The sequence below is a fragment of the Triturus cristatus genome, chromosome 2_2 (genome assembly GCF_964204655.1).
Source record: "Triturus cristatus chromosome 2_2, aTriCri1.1, whole genome shotgun sequence".
In the NCBI taxonomy this organism is placed as follows: Eukaryota; Metazoa; Chordata; class Amphibia; order Caudata; family Salamandridae; genus Triturus; species Triturus cristatus.
The window spans coordinates 694,146,020-694,169,859 of NC_140582.1; positions in this window are offsets into that span (position 1 = coordinate 694,146,020).

Consider the following 23,840-nt stretch of genomic DNA (forward strand, 5'->3'; position numbering starts at 1 on the left):
GGCAGTTAAGTCTCTGGAGGATTGATCGAGCAAAATCTGATGGTACGCAGATGTTAAATCTATTGTGCTAATCATTTTAGCACCACTCACCATACTCAACAGCTCTGAGATATTTGGAAGAGGATATTTATCCACGAGTACACATTTGTTAAGCTGTCTGAGGTCCACACATAATCTCAAACACCCATCAGCCTTCCTTGCAGCCACGACCGGAGCTAACCAGGACGTTCCTTCCACCTCTTCAATAATGCCCTGTGATTTGAGCTTCTCTAACTCCTTCAACATCTCATCCTTAACCGTGAAAGGGACATTACGTACTTTACAAGACACTGGGACAGACCCTGGAGACAATTTTATTTTGTGACAATACCCTTTTAGACACCCAAGTTTGTCACCAAACACTTGTGGATATTCCTCCATCAGTTGAGTCTGTAGAAGAGAGTGATGATCTATAGATTTAACAGCTTCCCTCTCCTTGAGTATAATGGGAGGAGAGCTGTTAGGATCCAACATTACACCCAGATCCTTCTGATGCCACCAGTTGATAATACTGTCGCCCTTCTTGGAGACATAGACTTTCCCAGACGTAAAGCGACCCTCATATTCAATCAGCCCGATAAAATATCCTCTCAAGTCAATAGGGTCCCCACCATAAGCCGTGGGGCGAATGTCAGGTTTCAACAGATTGACTTTTGAACTTCAACTATCATCAAAGAACTTACTCGATACAATGGTAATCTTGGCACCAGAGTCAAATAACACTCTGGTTTTATGACCCTCCACAAGAATATGATCCAAAGGTCCATCACAACCAACCTGGGCAATAATCTGACCACACTCAAAGTCATGCTGATCACTTGAATTGTCCACAGCAATTTCATTAACACTGTGTCTAGACGATTTGATTCTGCAAGCAATTACAAAATGTCCCTTCTTCTTACAGTAAGTGCATATAGCATTCAAAGCAGGACAGGATTTATCATTGGCCCAGTGGCCAGCATTATTGCATCTATAACATTTATTCTCTTTACTAAATTGAAATCGAGATTTATATTCTTTCTTATCTTTTACTTGAGTTTTGGATTGAGTTTCTTTTGACTTCAAATTTGAAGTCGCGTTGGTACTGACCACCGACACATCTTTATTAAGATCCTTCTTGATCTCTTTAACACACTCAGGAGAGTGGTCAATCCTTTTAGCTACCACCAAAACTTCATCTAGAGACGGCTCATCTTTGAGCCATAACTCATCACAAATCTTTTCTGAAACACAGCCCAACATAAATTGGTCCCTTATTCTCTCCTCAATTAATGTATTAAATTTACACGTTGACGCTAATCGCCTAAGGTCAGTGGCATCATTTTCAATACTTTCACCTTCCTTTTGCATCCGTCTACCGAAATGGTAACGCTCCAAGATGGTACTGACCTTAGGTAAATAGTGAGCATCGAGTTTGTAAATACATATTTCAAATTCATTGAGATTGGCTGCAGCACTGTCGGGGACATCAGGAAGATGGTCAAAAACATCTTGACCTTCTGATCCCAGACAGTGCATAAGTAACGCAGTTTTCCTCTCCACACTAAGAGATGTACCACAGACACGAGCATACCGTTCGAAAACCTTTTTCCATTTGGACCATTTTATGGGAGGATCTCCTGGTCACTGTAAGAAAAACGGAGCTGCAGTAACATTTTGCATATTTGAAACTTGCGCCTACAAGCTATGTATATAAAAGTATAAGAACAGTTTTCTAGTAATATATGCAAAGTTAGATGAAAATCTACTTCAGTACCACAGCACAATAAATAACAACAATGTGCGCAAATTTTATAAAGATGTTACAGTCACCAATAAAATGTGTCCCGAAACATGAAATATAAGGCAATTTGTAAAGTTTAAAAAAAAAAAATGTTCACAGAATATGTTGAATAAAAAAACATTGAATATACTCAAGAGATAAATGAACAGACTTATCATAAGCTATGGCTTCATTAGCTTTCTTCAATATGTTATACATAAACACATTTTCCCATATATATAACACTGAAAAAAAAAAACAACTTAGCTGTGTGTATCAGTGTGATGTTGACACACCCAGTGTATAACTGAAAGATAAAAAAAACCTTGAGTCAGCAGGATCAAAGCTCAGCAAATAACATTGTGAAAAGCCATTTTAGCAGAACGGGTCAGCAGTGCTACTAAGTACCACACGGTTAAAAATAGCGCTGAGAGCCTCCTTATGTATGTAAATTGTGCTGTGCGCGTCAGCGTCGGGGTGTCAGCGTTATTTATTTCATGTGATAATCCATCAAATTTGACACGCAAAAGATACCTAAGCTGTGCGCGTCAGCGTCGCTGAGAATCCGTAGACCACCAAGTTGTCAATTCGAACACGAAGGATGAAGTACGACGTGCAGGTGAGGCACAGGCTGTGTGCGTCAGCGTTGCTAAGAAACCTCGTTGACAAAGCGGAAAAGACGTCACCCAATCAGCATACAGAGCATGAGGATGCGTGTAGGCGGAAGAGACACACCTCCCTGGCAGCGTGAAGAAACAGACGCTGCGTTTCAGTGACGAGTTAAACAAAAAAGAAACGTCATCAAAGGCTCACAGGGAGGCCTCGACGCGCGTGAAGCAGCAGCTCACAGGAAGGCATTAACGCGCGTGAGGCAGAAGGTAATTGAAAATAAATAACTTCATCCGTTGCTAGTTCCGCATCAAACACTGTTGAGATCGGCTTAAATTTCTTGATAGACAACGTTTGTTAATAAACGAAAACCAATAAAAGTACAGTTTCAGAACCGAGCCGAGTAAGTTCTGGACAGCGCTTCGTAAACAAAATTAAAGTCTTACTTGGTAGTCTCACCAAACGGGGAATACTGGATTCAAAGCGTAGATTACTTCTGTATTCGGCATTACAGATGAAATGCTTCAGTGTCTCAGTAATTTTCCCCTTTTTGAAGATGGTGGAATGTAGCCTTAGTCAAAACGGAGATTTCCAGGGTTGCAGTCCCAGTCGTCGCCAGTGTTAAAATGGTGAATTCTCTCATGAAAGATGAAATAAGAGTAGGTAGATCTTCACAAGTTCTTTATTCATATGTAGGTAGGTTTAACAGCTCAGCCACCCAACTGCCTCTGGCTCCTCTCATCAAGATTCTCCCAACCAGCCAACGGCGCTTTCCCATTCTAGAACCCCCAGATGTCATCAGATCTATGATAGACAGGTGACAAGCTGATGACAATCTGGTATACACAAGTATATAACATTACAACACAGTGTCTCTTTACACTTTACTTTACAGACTGGTTACTTCATTCAAGGTTTTACTGGAGAGGCTAGTCCCTCCCCATAGTCTACTATAAACAGTTCTTCGACACTGTTGAGAGGTGTCAGTGAGATCGCAGCATCTCTTTACACCCTACTGTGCACTGTTGCTATACTGTGAAAAGGTCTCATTTGAGAGTCTACTTTCTCCCCACACCCTAATAATGGTGACTACAAGGCATTAGTACTGTAAGAAAGGAAATTGTAAATTCTTCCTCTAAAAAAAAGTCTCACAAGACTCTTGCGGGATCATGTAAAAGTATTGATTGAACTTTCCTAATAATAATAATAATAAATGGACTTAAAGTGAACAAATGATTATCAATGTGTGTTGTGTACCAAAGTTCGTCTCATGTAAATAAAACAAGTGGGGTTCTCATAAATGTAAGTGATTTATTTTTCCCCAGAATTATAAAATGGATGGCATTTCATTAAACTAAACACACTGTTACTATTCTGTTGTATACAGATTACACATACTATATCAGGATATTTTCAGTGTAAATGCAAAATCCATTATAAAAAGTACAAAACCTTGGGAGGTTCGCGGGAGCTAACCTGGAAGCTCTGCCCCTTTGGACTGCATCTGAGGGATTGCCTTCCTGGTTTTTATCATTTTTTGGGGTATTCTAGATTTTTTTTAAAGGGCACAACAAAAACATACAACTTAAATTGTTAAACAAACACCAACAGCATCTCCATTAAAATAAAAAAGAGAAAAACTTGCAAAAAACTTTTTTTTAAACTACTGCCCATGGGGACACTTATGCTCTCGAACAAGCCTCTACTGGGCAGACCTGCTTGTCTCTGATGAAATAATTATCTGCTTACACAAGCAGCAAAATAGCGCTTTATTAAATAAAAAGGGTTATTGTCCGCTTGTGCACTGAGAACCTGTGCAGGCACAGTATCTCCTTGAGCAAATGATGTTGAAGCCCCTGTAGAGTTGTCTAGCTCCACAGCACGAGCCCCTGAAGAGTTGTCTAGCTGCACAGCATGAGCCATCTCTGCCCATGCAAGCCGTTGCAGATGTGTAGACCTCAGGTGTCTCCACCTGACGTTTCAAAGAACTTCCACACCAAGGATTCCTTCGGAGGCTGAGATGGCAGAGCTGGTGCAGCTGCCTCTGGCTGCTCATCACAATCTGATGAAGACATCTTTGTGAAGAGAGGTAACCAGGAAAGAAGAGCAAGCCAATATATATTTACTCTCTCCAAGATCCAAAAGTGAAACAAATCAAAAAGGATGGAATCAGGGCGTGGCTACGTGCTTGAACGTGATGGCCACGTAGAGGTTTAGCTCCCACAGCATCACCCGTATTCTTTGAAATCCTGTCACCAATATCTGCTCCTCAGGGCTAGTAAACCTGTGAGAGAGAGCCCCAGGAGCTGGAGTGCACGGAGGGTTGCTTGAAGCATTCTCCTGCATCTCCGACATGGATCGCCGACATAGAGGCCTGGGCTGTATGGAAAGCCGGGGACTGTGGTGACGGAAGCCTGGGCCGCGCCGGCGAGACAGACCAAAGAACGCACACGGCCGTTTATACGGCCGGCGAGAGACTTCTTCGATACGGCGGCACGCGGTGAGTGGTGCGGGATCGTCCCCCCTCCCCTGCCGCCCCTCCTTGCTTAGCTCTGGGTCTAATCCACCTCGGTCCTCTTCATGATTTCGCCGAGCGCGGCCGCCATTTTTGCCGAGGGCGCCCTTCGCAGGGGTGCGTGCTGAGCACAGCGTTAATTATCAGATTGCCTGCATAACGAACTCCACATCCCAGGGCCAATCGAACCTCGTAGGCAGTGACTTGGGGCTTCTCACAACGTCTGGAACTCCTGCAATAACGGAGACTAGCTGTTCCACGAGGTGGTTGACTCCGGAGCAGCTACCAACTGGGGGACCCCACCAAACACAGCCGGACCGCCTCCTCATCTTGGGCGATCTCTGAATAGCTGTTCTACCTCTCTGTGGCGGTCTACACTGGATGCCACTGGTGGCCTGGGCAGTACAGTGTGGTCGGCAGGGGGAAGCCAGCACAGTGGGCATCGACGAAAACCCAGCACGATGTCCAATGCTAAAGGTACCAAGGCACCGCCACAGAACAAACTGGACCATTTTACATATCACAAAGCGAACTCCCCTGAACCAGCAGCGAAGGAAAAACTGAACACCGAGACAGGAAGTGCACCTCCTGAACACACTCTGAATGACGTAATGGATGCCATTGCGGGAGTGCGAACTTCAATGGAACAGCGCACTGACAACATATCGGTGGAAATCACCCTCATCAGGGCGGACCTCTCCAAGATGAGCTACAAGGTAAAGCAGCTTGAGGTCACTTCATCTAGTCTTGTGGATGATGTCTCTCAGCTCCAAACCGAACTCAGAGATCTACGAGCTTTCAAGAAGCAAGCAGAAGACAAGCTAAATGATTTTGAAGGGCGCTCCAGAAGAAACAACGTGCAAATTATTGGGGTGCCTGAAAAAGCAGCAGGACAAGCGGTGGACCTATTTGTTGAGGACCTCATCACGAAACACCTCTGCCCCAAAGGTCTGTCGCGTTTATTTGTGGTCGAGAGGGCCCACAGAGTGACAGGTGGAAGACCAAAACCGGTAGCACCTCCACGACCAATCCTGGCTCGTCTGCTGAACTTCAGGGACCGTGATGTAATCTTACAGAGTGCCAGATTTGCCCCGCCACTCAAATATGACAACTCCACAATTTCCTTTATTCCGGATTTCACCCAAACTGTGCAGAATCTCAGATGTTCCTTGCAGTCAAGAAGCAGCTCCGAGACAGGGGCATAAACTACTCGAGGATCTTTCCGGCCCGCCTATGGGTGGAATCCAACGGGAAGGCCTGGTTCTTTGAACGCCCGGAAGAAGCAAGGGACTGGCTGGAGGGCTGGCGGGATGCGAGAGATTATAATGCTAATTGAGGCTTCGAAACGTACTGATCGGTGAGAGGCAGCGCGTACTGACCTGGTAAGACGCTTTATGGATTCTTACTTCGGCTGGAGAAGAGAGACATTGATGGGACACTAAGGACCAGCATCTTCCCCTGCACTCTGATCGGGAGGTGCTTACACTGAGGAACATTAGGACACTGGGGTGGCCTAGCTGATGAAACAACCTAGATCTTTCTTTTGTGGTTGGGGCGAGCTGCGGGGGCAATTGTTCCCCATAGTTACCTTCTTTTCTGGTTTGTAGGTTGGGTGACAGGCACTCTGCACAATTATTATATTTGAGCAGTTTGGAGCTCAGAATGCAGGGTAGCAGGGAGGGGGGACTTGTGGTTGGGGGGGTGGGAGAAGTTCGATGGTTTTTACTAATTCAGTTCAATTGGTTGATATTTGAGATAAGACGGCTGGATATTTTGCACACTATACACATAAATAATAATCACACACATGCCCGCGCAGTTAAAGCTACTTTGCTGGAATGTAAATGGACTCAGGGATAGGCTGAAGCGAACACTGGTCCTCCAATATCTCAAGCGTCACTCCCCTGACGTAGTGCTTCTCCAAGAGACCCACTTAAAGGGAATCACCTGTAGAGCCCTCAACCAATGGGGCTATAAGATGATTGCTCATGCTGGCTTTACCACAAACTCACGAGGGGTGGGTATCCTCCTGAAAAGCACATGTCCCTTTACTCCGCAGAACACACGTACTGATGACGGGGCAGATATGTGGCTGTCACGGGGAGATGGGAGGGACGCACCCTTAATCTAATATCAGCATACGTTCCCCCCGGTCTCCAACACGCGACATTCACTGACCTAGGTATGCTTCTCTTGGGACTCCCTGAGGGTCTCCTCCTGGTGGGTGGGGATTTCAACGCAGTGGTTTCGGGAACCATGGATCGGTACCCTCCAAGTGACCTGAACCTGTTGAACCGCTGGTTACCTGATTTTATTGACTCCCTGGGGCTTACAGACATGTGGCGGGCATTCCACCCTACCAGTACACAATACATATTTTTCTCGGGAGCACACAAGAGCTTCTCTCGCATCGACCATGTACTTACCCCCGCTACACAGACGTCTTACATCCGGGAGGCCAAACACCAAGCTAGGGGCATCCCAGACCACTCCCCCTTATGGGTCAAATGGGGTGAGGAGAAATACAGACGAATGGAGTTGTGCCAATCAACCCGTTGTATCTGTGTAAGCTGCAGGTCAAAAAAGTACTCCTAAAATCTATCCGGTTGTACTTCCAGAAGAACCAGGGCTCAGTCGAGTCCCAGCAGATTCTGTGGGAAGCTTTTAAAACGGTTGTCCGGGGTAGTGCCATATCTCTCATAGCAGGAACTAAGAAAGAGAAACACAAAGAGCTGGAAAAAATTGAGTCTGACATTTTGGACCTTGAGAGGCTCTCAGCTGAGGACCCATCTCCGGGCACACTGCACCTCCTGCACCTCAAAAGGGAAGAATACAAACACATAGCAACAGATAAAGCCAGGGAGTGGGGTGCAGAAAGAGATGGTAGGATCTACGAATGGGGAACACTTCAATACAATATACAAATCTATATCACCCCAGGAGGAGGAGGACTCTAGAGCCCTCCTGCGAGATATCAGACTACCTATGCTTTCCCCTGACGACAAGTTGTATCTCGACAGTACTATAATGGCTGAAGAGATAGCGCAGGCCATTCAGAGTCTTAAACAAGGGAAGGCCATGGGTCCTAATGGGCTCCTCATCGAATTATATAAGCTATGCCCAGACTTGCTCTCCCCTCGCTTGAAGGCAATGTATGAAGAATGTAGAGATATAGGCTCACTCCCTCCAGATCCGCGTCTGGCCTCTCTGGTACTTTTCCATAAAGAAGGCAAACCTAGGGATCTGTGCTCTGCGTACAGACCCATCTCTCTTCTCAACGCAGAACCCAAAATCCTCACCAAGTTACCTGCAACTAGACTAGTTAAGGTCAAAAATAGCTTGGTGCATGCTGATCAATCGGGCTTCATGCCTCAGTGAAATATGGCCCTTAATCTGCGGCGAGTACATGGTGTTTTGGATAGGGCTGCTACGATCCAGGAAGATGCCATCATACTGTCCCTGGATGCTTCGATGGCCTTCGAACAGTTGAATGGCCCTATCTCATGGTGGTGCTTGAGAAACTTGGCTTTGGGCCTGCTTTTGTGTCCTGGATTAGGCTGCTGTATACGACACCGCAAGTACAGGTAGTAGTGAATATTAAACGCTCTGGGGCCTTCAAACTAAGCCGCGGTACCTGACAAGGGTGTCCGCTGTCACCATTATTAATTGCTTTGTCCCTCGATCCAGGAAGACGCCATCATACTGTCCCTGGATGCTTCGATGGCCTTCGAACAGTTGAATGGCCCTATCTCATGGCGGTGCTTGAGAAACTTGGCTTTGGGCCTGCTTTTGTGTCCTGGATTAGGCTGCTGTATACGACACCGCAAGTACAGGTAGTAGTGAATATTAAACGCTCTGGGGCCTTCAAACTAAGCCGCGGTACCTGACAAGGGTGTCCGCTGTCACCATTATTAATTGCTTTGTCCCTCGAACCTCTGGCGGCCTGGATCTGACAAGACCCCATTATCCGAGGACTGAAATGGTCAATGGATTGGGAGGTGCGCATCACGCTATATGCAGATGATATACTTCTTTTTTTAGCTTCCCCCCGTAGGTTGCTCAGGAGTGTCCTGGACATTTTCGCAGTATTTGGGGGACACTCTGGTTTTTCGATTAATTGGGATAAATCAATAATGTATGTGCTTAAGGGAACCCCTCCCCGTTTATTTGACGATTGCCCCATTCAGAACGCAGAAGGTGGATTTCGTTATTTGGGTGTCTTTGTTACTCCTGACCCTAAACTGCATTATGCTAGAAACCTGCGCCCACCTCTACAGAGACTGCGGCGGGACATTGCCGCCTGGGGGGCACTGCCTCTCTCTCTCTCCTTGGACGGGCAGCTTTATTTAAAATGATGTCTCTACCCCGTTTTCTGTACACATTGCAAAATGCTCCTAATTCGGTGCCAGCCGGTTATTTTAGGGAAATAGATGGTTTGCAACGGGAACTGATCTGGAATGAGAGACCCCGCATAGTGCATAAAAAATGTGGCCTCAACTGGTATGATGGTGGCATAAGCCTTCCAGATATTAAGAAATACTACTGGGCTGCCCAACTTGCAGCCATTTATCAAGCCACTTACCGCGACCCCCATGATCCAGGATACGCCATGGATAGATGTCTCCTTCCGGGCGGGAACTTCAATGTAGCATTGTACTCCCCCAGGAACAAATTACCGCTCACTGGCCCAACCAGTCATGCGGTAAGGATTTGGCACGACGTCCAGAAAAGTTTGGGTTGGAGGGATAGACTAACTCTTGCCACCCCTCTATGGGGCTCGAAACAACTAGGTCGGCTGAGGACTTCCAAAGGTTTTGATAAATGGTATCTCATTGGCATATTGTGCATAGGAGATCTCTGGTCCAAGTGTGGTAAATTTTAATTACCTAGACTTAATTTATGCGGTAAAATTCAATAAGAATAACTCAGTAAAAATAAGAGGCAGAATCCGTGGTATTTGAGGTTTTAAAAGGGGATTTATTCCTTACAAAGGAATTGGTTCGAACCAGGCAATCGGATTCCGTCACCACGAGGGTTCGGGAAGGGATAGAGTGCCATACTTTATTGACAGGTCATCATATATATAGTAAATGCATTACAGTGAAGACATATGCAGAAGGCGTGACAGTTGAGAAGAGAGATAAGAATACACATACGTAATGAATCAAGGCGTTACAATAGGCGCGTACTTAGAAACGTCATTATGAGGATGTCACAGGTGGGTGGATCCATAAGAGAATCCTGCAAAGTCAGCAGAAATACATGGCAGAGATGTGCGCACAGTAGCATGACGTGTGATTGACGTGTAACTGGAGGGTGAAGGGGACTTGACATTTAGCCCTACATGAGGAGACAGAAGTCTGGGATGTCAGAACAACCTAATCCCAACTCGTATCTAATATCTTGTGTTTAAGGAACTGTATTATCTGGAAGGAAAGGTCTCTCAGGCAGAGGCTATCCTATACTAACTACTAGTGCGTGTATAAGCGTCTACGTGTCTACATGAGATGCGAGGGGGCATGGGCCTATCATGGTAACATGAGCTATGAGTTACTTGCACGGAGACAGTAAGGCCGGGCCCTGTGCTCTGTAGCTGGAAGGATGTTTACCTAAACTACTAGACAGGAATGTATTTCTCGAGGAGCGGAGCAGATAACTTGAAGGCTGAATACAGTCTTGGCAGGCAACAGGCCGGGCCAGGCACCGTTAGCCGCGCAGGAAGTAAGACAAAGGTCATGGATACAGATACAGGTCCAGGCTGGAGCATTCAGAGGCAGAAAGCAGGAAAAGGCTCGATGGCAGAATTCAGGGCCTAACTTGCCAGAGCTGAAAAACGTGAAAGGTACACCATATAAAGACGGTGGCAAGGCATACTTAAGAACGGAATATTCGATCCATTCATGGTGGATCTGAAAGAGGACATGTTAACGTTGGACGCATATGTATTTGCGTCTTCATAGCTGGAAGTGGAGGGAACATACATGTACTTGTAGCATGTACATGGAGCCGTTGGGGTCTAAGATAGGGGACACAATCGATCATAAAAATTCATATTTCCTCATTCCCTCCTTGTCCCCTACGGACCCTTCATGAGATAACGATCCTCAGGAATCCATCAATCTGTTCATGTAACATCATTTGCTCTTCTTTCTTCTTCCGGTATTTTGAACGAAAACTTGAACGTGGAATACATGATGTGGCACACAGGCCGCAAATCGCTGGTCCACATTGTAGACACAGGCAGCAACTGAATACTATGAGAAGGGCAATACCTAGGAAGGATAGGACTTTCCATCCCCAGGCTGACAACACGCTCCAGAACCAACCGGACCATGTCCAGGTGCCTGGATTCTGGTGTATCTGGCTTGCAATCTTATGAAGACGAGTTATGGCTTTATATACGGATGGCGCGTTTTCTGGAATGAAAACACAGCAACTTGATCCGATGACTCTACAGGCTCCGCCCCTATCGGCCAGGATGACGTCAAGGACAAGACGATTTTGGAGAACAACAATCCGCATCGCAGACTGCTCCTCTGTTAAGTTGCCTAGGGCAGAGGTAGTTTCATTCACTACTGCTTCAAGGGTTCTGGTTAATCTGCGTATCAGTTTACTATTAGAGACAACACCTATGTAGGGAAAGAGACCTTTATTGAAGTCTGTATATTGTTCCCATGCCGTTTCAGTGTAGTCGACAATTGGGAGATCTCTCTGGGGTCTATTGTGTACTAGATGGGTATTTCTATGATAATCAGGAGGGGCTAGGAAAACAGGTGGCAGAAGGAATGCAATGTAACAGGTACCATCCCAATCTGGAGGTAAACGTATATATGCGGTATGACCACAAATGAAGTAAGAATGACGGGAAGCTCTAAATGTAGACTTGCCTTGATCACTGAATTCGATCACAGTAGTACATTTACTATGACCCAAGTGTACTGAACCATTCTTTCTTACACATAATTCACCTTTGACTGGTAATACGGACATAGCAGGCAAGACTGGTGCAGCTTCGGATTCAACATTCAGGATCATGAGGTTAAGTGTAAAATTACCTAATCCATATACTTCATTTTCTAGATCAGTTCCTGTCCTTTTGGGAAGTCCCTCCTTGTTAGGGTAGCAGGCTTTAAGCAACACTAAGTTCAGGTTTCCCCATACCCAGTTGCTCTGGTAAACTACGGTATTTGAATCTAAAGAATTTATCAAACTAAACCATGCGCCACAGGAACCATTGTGTGTGAATGGATACGGAAGGAGGGGCAGAACTCCCTTGTATTTCTGATAAGGAGGGAGTCGGCCACATATCCAACAATTTGTAGCGTTGTTGGCCTGATGGAAGTGATGTAACATACTAATGAATGTGTTGTTGCGCAGCGCAAGTCTGTAGGGCAACTCATGTGGAGGTAATTCGCTAAAAGAGTGTTCGGCAGTAACATCGGAAGCAGAATGTGCACGCTTGAAAATAGGATAGTATATGTGCAACAGTATACTTGCAGCAATAATCAGAAGATTTAGAAAAAAACATAATCAACAATGTCACTATACAGTGACTATGAAGTAATTTACAATATGCACGTTTCTTGAGCTGTTTCTGTCTATCCCTCTCTCGATTTCGGTCTAGAGGATACATGTCAGAGACTAATTTAACCGGTTCACCTAGGAGAGGACTTAAACAATCAAATTGTCTGACTTGCTAGACCTTAGTTTCAGTTTATAGTTTTGGGCAGCAATGTTCTCGACCAGGGGGAGTTTTGAATCAGTCTGTGGAGGGGGGCAGGGCTGAGAGTTTAAATCAGAAGGTAGTCCATGAAATTTCTTGATATGGCTCGAGTGTAGCCAACCCTTGCGACCCTCGACCTTCACTGCTGTCCTCGTGGTCAGGAGTACTAATTTCGGCGTTTGCCAGCGAGGCTCCAGCGGGCTCCTCCTGTCGAAATTTCTTATGAAAACAAAATCTCCGGGAACCACTTCATGGGGCTTCACCTCGGTGTTGTCGGGAAAAGCTGCAGCTACCTGTGAACGGCAAGATTGTAGTGCAGACATCAAGGAAGCAAGGTAATCTGTCAGCATATTACAATCAACATCAGTGATTTTACGAGGTATAGGCGTCCCCCACATATTTGGTGGCCTACCGAAGACCACCTCGTACGGGGACAGCCCTGTTCGAGAATGTGCTATCATTCTCATGTAAAATAGTGCAACTGGTAAGGCTACTATCCAGTCGACGCCTTTCTCTCTACAGATTTTAGAGAGTCGAATTTTCAGAGTCTGGCTATGACGTTCCACGAGACCTGCTGCCTCGGGATGCCGGACACAGTGGAATTTCCATTGATATCCTAACAGGAGTGAAATATGTTTCATTAGCTCGGATGAGAACGGTTGGCCGTTATCTGAATACACGATACGGGGCAAACCATACCGTGGGAAGAATTCACGAACCAACTGCTTGGCAGTGGTCGGGGCAGTGTAATCTGAGACTGGATATGCTTCTGTCCAACGGGAAAGAGCGCATACAACTACGAGGACATATTTGAATCCTCGACAACGTTCCATCTGGATATAATCCATCTGGAGGACTTCAAAAGGGTGATCAGGAGGTTGAAATCCACCTTGCTCTACAGGAACGCCTTTACCTGGGTTGAACTGACAACAAATCATGCAAGTACGGACTTTCTGCTTGGCTGCAGCTCGTAAGTGTTTATTAAACCAAATGTTTTGAATACTGTCTAACATAGCTTTCTCTCCTAGATGTGCTGGACTATGTATTGTGTTAATGATAACTTGAACCATGGAGTCGGGGAGAAACCATGTAGATTTTCCCTTCGTCATCCATCCCTGATCTGTTTGGATCCCTCCTAGTTCAGTCCATTTCTTGATTTCCTCTGGTGTAGCATGTGTCTGTATGTCGATTACATCAAGGGCGGGATCCTTAACTGTCATGCAGTGTGTCGATGTCGGAACTATTGTCTTTGTCAAGTCGGTTGCATGATTCCGATTCTGTGCTGTTTGCTTAGCTGTTCGGTCTGCTAGGTCGTTACCCTGGGAAATGATATCGGTGACTTTTGTATGAGCCTTGCACTTCATGATAGATATCGAAGTAGGCAGATGTATTGCATCTAACAGAGCTTGAATAAGGGGACCGTGTTGAATGTTGGCACCGTGAGAAGTTAAATAACCTCTCTCTCGCCAAAGGACTCCGAAGTCGTGTACAACTCCGAATGCATAACGTGAATCTGTGTATATGTTGACTCTTTTATTTCTGGCTTGAATACAGGCTTGTGTCAGAGCGATGAGCTCTGCTGCTTGAGCTGACAATGTGTCAATACAATTTGTTTCAATAACTTCGGTGTCTGTCGTGACTGCGTAAGCGGCCACTAACTCTCCTGTACTTGTTCTCATGCATGAACCATCCACATAAAGTGTCAGGTCTGGATCTGATAATGGAACGTCTGTCAAGTCTTGTCTGGGTTTCGTCGTAATAGTAATGACTTCAATACAATCATGTGCCAATGGGTCTGTTCCACTTAATGGCAAAAGTGTGGCAGGATTTAATGTACTACAGCGTCTGATTTCTATGTGTGGCTGGAACAATGTTAATTCGTAACCTGTCAGTCGTGCTATAGTCAAGTGCTGAGTCTGAGTTCTGTTTAAAAGAACTTCCACGGAATGTGGAACTTGCACTGTCAATTGATGTCCTAATACTATGGAATCGCTTTGTCTGATCGCTAAAGCTGTCGCTGCGACTGATTTCAGGCACGTAGGCAGAGCCTGGGCTACTGGATCTAATGTGCTAGAAAAGTAAGCACACGGCTTGTGTGAACCTGCTTGTTCCTGAGTGAGTACTGACAAGGCAGTACCTTCACGTTCTGTAACAAAAAGTGTAAAAGGCTTACTGTAACATGGTGTCGCTAAAACAGGTGCTTGACATAAGGCTTTCTTTAAGTCTTCAAAAGCTTGTGTATGTGCCTGAGTCCAAGGGAGGACAGTCGAAGTCGCTGCCTCCTGGGTTGTCAACTGAATGAGTGGTTTTACTAGAAATGCATATTGGGGAATCCATTGTCTACAGTACGAAGTGAGACCTATGAAGGCCCGCACCTCCTTTTGTGTCTTGGGTGGTGGCATGTTTACAATTAACTGGATGCGGTCAGGTGTGAGCTGTCTCCCCCCCTTGGACAGCAAGTGCCCAAGGTACACAACCTGCTGAACACAGAATTGCAGCTTCGAAGGGGACACCTTGTGCCCCTTGTCGGCCAGGAAATGTAAAACCGTCAGTGATGCTTTTTCACATTCGGGTTCGCTTCGGGCGGTGATCAGCAGATCATCGACATACTGAAGCAGGGCAGTGTTAACAGGCATGTGGATACTGTCAAGTTGTCTTTTCAGTGCTTGGCTGTAAATGCTGGGGCTTTCTGTGAATCCTTGAGGTGCGCGTGCAAATTTGAAGCTTCGTCCATTTAAACTAAATCCGAACAAATATTGGCTTTCCGGATCAATTGGGACGCTAAAGAAGGCGTTCTTGAGGTCAATTACAGTAAAGAACGTTGCTTCTGAATCAATAGCTGTCAATAGTGAAGAGATATCTGGAACCACGGGATATTGTGGTACAATGCATTTATTTAATTCGCGCAGATCAATAATCAATCGGTAAACTGGGGGTGCTTTTGGATCAGTTCGTTTAAGAATTGGAATAATAGGAGAATTACACACATTGGAGTCGGTTTCCACAACCACTCCTTGTGCAATGAGCTCGTCAATGATTTGCAGCAAAGCCACTACAGCATCTGGAGGTAACTTGTATTGTCGGATTCGTGGTAATACCACTCCTGCTTTGAGTGTGACTCGATATGGTGTAATATGCATACAACCTACATCAGTAGGGCCTTGCGCCCATAAATGTGCAGGGACGTTCTGTAACCTGTGATCCATGTCTCTAAATACATAGTGACCTTTGAAGTCACGCAAAAATAGTCGTACCCCTTCCGGGGAACAACATATTACAGCTCCTAGAGCTTTCAATGTCTTCATACCTAACAAGTTTTCTGGGCATGATTTAGTAAGCAATAGATCTGTAGTCCGTGTCAATGGACCAACTGCAAGAGGAAGAGGTTGCGATACTTCATTAACAATAGTTTTTCCTGAAAATCCAAGGGAAACATTCTGTGAGCCTGAGAGGGGTGCCCCTGGAACCTCGTTGTGACTTATAGTAGTTCTGCTTGCCCCTGTATCAATTAGAAACTTTCTGTCTTTCCCTAATACTTGACTATGTACATAAGGACCCTCTTGATCTACAGGGACCTCAATAAGGGGTAAGCCAACTTCCCTCTCTAGGCTGTTTCATGTGTATCGCTGATACTCTGGATAGTCATTTTGTGCATACTGGTACATCTGTTGTGCCGTGTTCTGTGTTGCGGCAATAGGCTGTGACTGTGGGACCGCTACGGTCTGTTGTGCAGCTTGCATAGGCTGTACATTCTGAGGTACTTGTTGTTGGATCTGATCCTGTCTGGGTGGATGTGGTCTCTCCTTGGTTTTACCCGTAGAGATATTATGTTTTAGAACTGCACAATCGTTTATATAATGACCTGGCTGTTTACAATAGTTGCATGTCCCTTTAACAGGAACCGCTGAATTACTGGACTGTGTCGCACCCTTTTTATGGCTGTCAGCTGGAACTGACTGGGCGACGAGCATTTTCATTTTCGTGTCTTTCATACGTCTTTGTTCGTGTTCTTGTTCTTCTCTAATTCTATTCTGATGGTACTGTAACATTTGTAACATTTGTGACTGGGTGTTAGCTTGCCAAGAGCTCTCTACCTTTAATACTCTGTTCTTAACCTGGGGTAAGGAATTCTCGACTAATTTTGTTACAAAAAGATGTGGATATGAATCGCTACTTGCTTTCAGGCCGCTATTAATACCAAAACATTTTTCAAATCGGGAATAAAAATCACTAGTGTCTTCATCGGGTTTCTGTTTGCAAGCTGAGATTGCTCCCCAGTCTTCCTTTTTCGTAGTTAATAAACGTGGTAATACTTGTACTAATAATCCTGGTAATGCTTTAGTTTTGTCTCCAAGCCCTAGGCCTGCAGTTCGGGTATTTTCTTTGTTTTCTAATGCTGTCCAATCAATCTTTTGTTCTCCCACCTCCCACTCTTTTTCTTTGAGTTTCTCGTAAATACCGGCAGGCAATAATACTTTCAATATTTTCATAATGTCTGGATAGGTATAATCACCCATGAGTAACATGTCTTTTATTTCACGGTGAAAACCTGCTGGATCTCTGTCATGGCTGGGCACTACTTTTTTCATTTCCAATAGTTCTATTTTTGTTATAGGCGTGTACACGAACACGCGTCTAAAAGTATTATCATCGTTTCTAACTGGGCGCACTTCGCGTAAGGGATTCTGTCTGTCTATGTAATACGTCTTTCTTTCCATGGAGGGAGCTGGATCGTGCTCTGGACACAGAAAGGCACTATATCTGTGTCGATGTTCTAGAATTACTTTAATTAGATCTGTACCTAGACCTCTCCATTTATTCATGAGTAGTTCTATCAGTATATCAGGTAGGGGACCAGGATCGGAATGTTGGCCTTTATATAATATAAGGAGATGTTGTATCATGTATATACCAGCTAAACGCTGTTCGTCTGGTGAAAGATTCAAAAACGTATGTACTAGCGCATCATCACTATATTTATCAGAACCGTCAGCCCATTGTACTGCTGACCTGGCTAATTCTTGTTCGTCCATAGAATCGAGTACATGGTACCCCATTCGTTCTTGAAGTATTTTATCAGTAGCCTGAAATAAATGTTCAGGGGTCTTTGGATTTGACATGGCTGCTTGAAACATTCTCTTACTTTCTGGACGTATCGGACGTATTGAATTATTAAAGGATCTTCCCTTACCTACATACGCTATCATTTCTCTAGCTGGTAATTGTAATTGTCCTGTTGTCATTTCTAGTTGTTCCTCCTCCCCCGAGGACTCAGTCTTATCTGCATCTGTTTCTCGTTCAGGTCGTTCTCTTTCACATATTTGTTCTACTGTTTTTCGGATCCTTCGGTACATACTTTCTATACTATTCTGTTTATCATGTTTTCCGTCCGCTATATTCTGGCCCCATTTGTTAAGGGCTCTCATTTCTTCCGCGTCTACACCTGGCCTATCTCTGTGTCTTATCAGGCAGTTTATAAAGAAGCGTAACATTAGTTTCTGCGTGTCCACTTTCTGGTATGCCATGGCCTCGCCAATACTTTCAGGACCTTGCCCTGTTTGGACAAAGTGATATATTTTGTCTAGATGATCAATCATTCCTGGTAGTATCATTAAATAATTCGCAACTCGTCGTAGACGTACTGATGATAGCATCATTCTGTCGTCTTTACCTGGTACTGGATCATATCTACAATCTGTAAGAGGCTCTTTAAGTATGTCATAATTCGCTGTCTGAGGTGTACGTTGGTGTGCTAAATCCCTATAAGTCAATCGACGCACTGATGGCGGCGTATGAAAACTTCCTGTCGCACCTCCTGAGGTGCTAGGTCCAAAAGGATTCGTTGGGTGTAAGGTAGGAAGAATAGATGCAGGGAGAAGTGAAGGAACGGGCGGAAAGCTTTGAACGGACGGAGGAGTATGTGGCTGCGGGAGTGGGGACGGATTTTCTCGGGGTCGAGCGCCATTAGCAGGCGGTGTGCATGGCGGCGGAGGGTTAACATATTCGGGGGCTACATCATCTAAATAGGAAGAAAGGAAAATGTCCTTTGCAGTCTTGGGGTGCAATTTAGTCGGAAGCAATGGAGGTGGCAGATCTTTCGGTACTTCCAGGGTGGCCTTAGGTAAACCCTCGGCCAGAAGAGGATACATACCATTCATAAGAGTGTTTCGTTGCCTGTCTACTTGTTCTGCTTTTACTCGGATACCTTCCTCAACCAATACGTTTTCTCGGGCTTTGTCTGAATCCTCCCTACTTTTCTCTTCTTTTCTGAGCGCTTTCTCTGTGCGTCTATGCGATTCTTTACGCCATAATTCAATGGCATCTTTCTGTGACTGTCTGGCTTTCTTTCTCCATAATGCTTCTTCTACTCTCATGATGCAATCTGCATCCCATGTCCCAACGGCGGGCCATCTCTCATTCTCTGCTAAATCCTTGGTGTAGTCTACCCACAAATCGAGATATAATACGGCATCTAGGCCATGTTTATGGTACATAAAGTACCCTGGAGTGTCCCTAGGTGGAACGGGAACGGCTTCCTCGAGTATCCCTTTTCTAGTTGTAATCTGTCTTAATTTTGAGAATAACGGCATCTTAAACTTTGCTTACTTGATTCTTTCTCGGACTTGAACACAATTAATACAATAAACACAGTAATGAAGATCGAACAATCACTCATACCACGACATTTAAAACATATGAAAACATTTTAAAAAACGAGCAATAATAATTAGAATAAAACTAGTTAACTGCATAATACTAGATATACTGCTAAACAGTACAGATACACTGCTGAAACAGTGCAGACCAGGTCTGTGTACCCAAACCCGTCTTGACCGGCACAAACCAATGCGCACGTCTAGATGCGTCCCCAGCAACGGTACTCACCGGGAAGCACGGAACGGAACAGAAGGCCTCGGAAAGTCTGGTCTGGACTAGACCAAACTGGACTGGACTCGACTCGTGACTTAGTTACTTCGGAACTTCGGAACTTCGGAACCTGGTGGGCCTCTGTATACCTCGGATCTTGCTCTCTCAGCTAGGCTCTGGTCGGGATCCTCCGCACTCCTCACTGCCTCGTCTGGGTGTTGATCGCAGCCTCAGTCACCTCCGTTGGCCTGAGGGAGGTACAGGAAATCCTGCAGGTACGCGTAGGTGTCCGTCCGGCTGTGGCAGGAGACCGGGTCTGCAACGCACCTCCGGCGCGTGGGGTGTGAGAGGTGTCCCTGTTCGGGCGCCAATTATGTGGTAAATTTTAATTACCTAGACTTAATTTATGCGGTAAAATTCAATAAGAATAACTCAGTAAAAATAAGAGGCAGAATCCGTGGTATTTGAGGTTTTAAAAGGGGATTTATTCCTTACAAAGGAATTGGTTCGAACCAGGCAATCGGATTCCGTCACCACGAGGGTTCGGGAAGGGATAGAGTGCCATACTTTATTGACAGGTCATCATATATATAGTAAATGCATTACAGTGAAGACATATGCAGAAGGCGTGACAGTTGAGAAGAGAGATAATAATACACATACGTAATGAATCAAGGCGTTACAATAGGCGCGTACTTAGAAACGTCATTATGAGGATGTCACAGGTGGGTGGATCCATAAGAGAATCCTGCAAAGTCAGCAGAAATACATGGCAGAGATGTGCGCACAGTAGCATGACGTGTGATTGACGTGTAACTGGAGGGTGAAGGGGACTTGACATTTAGCCCTACATGAGGAGACAGAAGTCTGGGATGTCAGAACAACCTAATCCCAACTCGTATCTAATATCTTGTGTTTAAGGAACTGTCTTATCTGGAAGGAAAGGTCTCTCAGGCAGAGGCTATCCTATACTAACTACTAGTGCGTGTATAAGCGTCTACGTGTCTACATGAGATGCGAGGGGGCATGGGCCTATCATGGTAACAGGAGCTATGAGTTACTTGCACGGAGACAGTAAGGCCGGGCCCTTTGCTCTGTAGCTGGAAGGATGTTTACCTAAACTACTAGACAGGAATGTATTTCTCGAGGAGCGGAGCAGATAACTTGAAGGCTGAATACAGTCTTGGCAGGCAACAGGCCGGGCCAGGCACAGTTAGCCGCGCAGGAAGTAAGACAAAGGTCATGGATACAGATACAGGTCCAGGCTGGAGCATTCAGAGGCAGAAAGCAGGAAAAGGCTCGATGGCAGAATTCAGGGCCTAACTTGCCAGAGCTGAAAAACGTGAAAGGTACACCATATAAAGACGGTGGCAAGGCATACTTAAGAACGGAATATTCGATCCATTCATGGTGGATCTGAAAGAGGACATGTTAACGTTGGACGCATATGTATTTGCGTCTTCATAGCTGGAAGTGGAGGGAACATACATGTACTTGTAGCATGTACATGGAGCTGTTGGGGTCTAAGATAGGGGACACAATCGATCATAAAAATTCATATTTCCTCACAAGGGAGAGGTTGTACCGTTTTTGGCGTTAAAGCAATAATATGAAATGGCAGACACGGAATTCTTCCGCTACTTGCATATCCTCCACACTCTTTACGCGGCTATACCAAAGGGCACCTCACTCCCTGACTCCTTCCCACTAGAAGACAGGCTCCCAGATGGCTACTTGCCTGAGAAAGCAGTCTCCCTTACCTATAAGAAACTATTACACAACACCTCTGACCCCGTAGAGAAACTTAGGGAACACTGGGTGGCAGATGGCCTAGAAGTAGATGACGATGAGTGGCGGGAGGCAGTAGCGTCCCCCTGGGAGGTGGGTATCTCCGCACGGTTGCGGTTGGTCCAACTCAAGATCCTCCATAGAATTTATATCACAGGACCATAGTTGGTACATATGGGTAGAGAAGGCTGGAGTGAGTGTCGTAGAGGGTGTGGACTGACAGGCACATATATGCACATCCTTTGGGAATGCGATAATGTCCAGCGGTTTTGGCAGGCGGTACATCGGACCTTTAAGGCGGTCCTAAACAAAAATATACACCCGAGGCTAAACTTTACCTCCTCAACATATGGGAGCCCACTGACCTTACCACCTCCGAAAAAACCTGGGTGACCTTGGGTCTTACAGCGGCAAAAAGGGACATTGCACAAAACTGGGGGTCTGCCACACCACCTACATTGTCAAAATGGAAACAAAATATTGACTGGTGCATGTTTAGGGAAAAGACTGTATACACTGCACGGGGATGTCCCAAAAAATGGTCCTCAATCTGGGGCACCTGGAATGCCTACAGAGGGGATGTATGTGAAGTACCCACGATGCAAACAGATGAGTCGGACCTATCTTCTTAAGTCCAAGTTATGAAAATGTCTTGCAATGTGATATTGAAGACTGCTATATGTGTATTGTAGAGGATTAGTATATTGTATTTCTCTATTGCAATGCTGTTGTCTGTTCGTATTTTCAATAAAAAGAACTTAAAAAAAAAAGGGATGGAATCTTCTTCTTCTAAATAACGACATCCATATGAACCAATCACAATTCTATCTTAGGGTGTGTTTCCCCTCATGTACCTCTTGTGAGATACCAGCAAGGGTCTTCCGAGTTGTAGAAATATTAATGCTTTATATACTTCATGGAACAATTCATAACTAATTTTTCCAAGCTAATCAACATCTCTAATGTCTTAGGGGCATATCAACAAGGGATTTATCTCTGCTTTTTTGGCTTTAAAAGCCAAAAAAGCAGAGATAAAACTAGCGCCCTATCAACAACAGGGTGCTAACACGCAAATTTGCATGTTAGAACCCTTTTACTCTACGCTTCCCCTTGCATCTCTAATGAGATGCAAAGGGGGCGTTCCAGAGTAAAATAATAGGAGAAATGTCGCTAAGCGACATTTCTCCTATTATCAAGAATGTCGCTAACCCTGTTAGAGACAAAAAAAGCAGCGCTAACCGCGGTTAACGCTGCTTTTTTACGTCTGCTAATTTTCAGACTTAGCCATGATATCCTATGGAAGGAGGATATCATGGCTAAGTTTGCCTGTCCCTATCAACAAGGTAACGTGTGATTATCGCTGGGTTTCCAGCGATAATCACACGTTAGCCTGTTAGCGTGTAGATTTTTATCGCTATTGAGATAAGCGTTGCTAATAGCACGCTATCTCAGCGATAAAAATTCACGCTAGCCGGCGATAATTATCCTCACGCTAAGAGCGCTGAGCGATAATTATCGCCGGTTGTTGTTGATATGCCCCTTAATTTGTTCAGAATTAGAAGAAACCTCTATTATAAACTTAATTGCAAACTCACATTCTTGCTGGTAGACCACAAGAGCCAAACAGGAAGTACAGCCCCATGCAGGGGATTGTGTATTCAAGCGAGATCGAAAAATTGTTATTGGTTTATATAGTCAATGGAACAAATCTGAATCAATTTTACTAATGTAATCAACTTCTATAATTTGTTATTTTGCTCAGAATTACAGGAAAACACTATTCTTAACTTAATCCCACATGCACGATCTCAGAGGGTCACGAAAGCCATTCAGGAAGTACATCCCCATAGAGGTCCATTGAGGGGATTGTGTGTTCGACTCCAGCAAGCCCCTCAAGAAAGTCAGCACCTTCAAAAAAAAAAATGAATTAATATTACAACCGTATTTTAATGACTATCTTTTTACAGAATTACATTAAATAACTGCAGACATGAAAAATAACTTTAAACAGTAAATTAAAACAAAATATAGAACTCTAGTGAGTAATCACACACTAAAAAAATAGATTTGAATAATGGAACTTATTACTATACAATATTTAGAAAACTGATTACTCTCCTTCTGTATTATAATTACGACTTTATTGTAAAAACACATAGAAAGTGGTATTAGAACTCTGGGGCCCAATGGGATTCCAATGGAATTGCTTAAATGCAATTCAAAACTCTCGGACCGTCTCAATAATTTAGTTAATAACTCTTGGTGTAGCAGGGTCCCAAATTCCTGGGCCCTTTCTATAATTGGTCTGATTTTAAAAATGGGAGACCAAGTGTCCGCCAAATGTTATAGGCTGATATCCCTTATTAATAGTTCAGTGAAGATCCTTGAGAGGGTTATCTTTATTCATCTGAAGTCCTGAGTTAGCGATAAAATATTCTGTACCCTTGTCAGTATGGTTTTCGGACTGGGCTAGGTACATTTGAAGCTGTGCCTGAATTTGCACCTTGATTGTGAGCAAATATACCATTGCCAAGTGC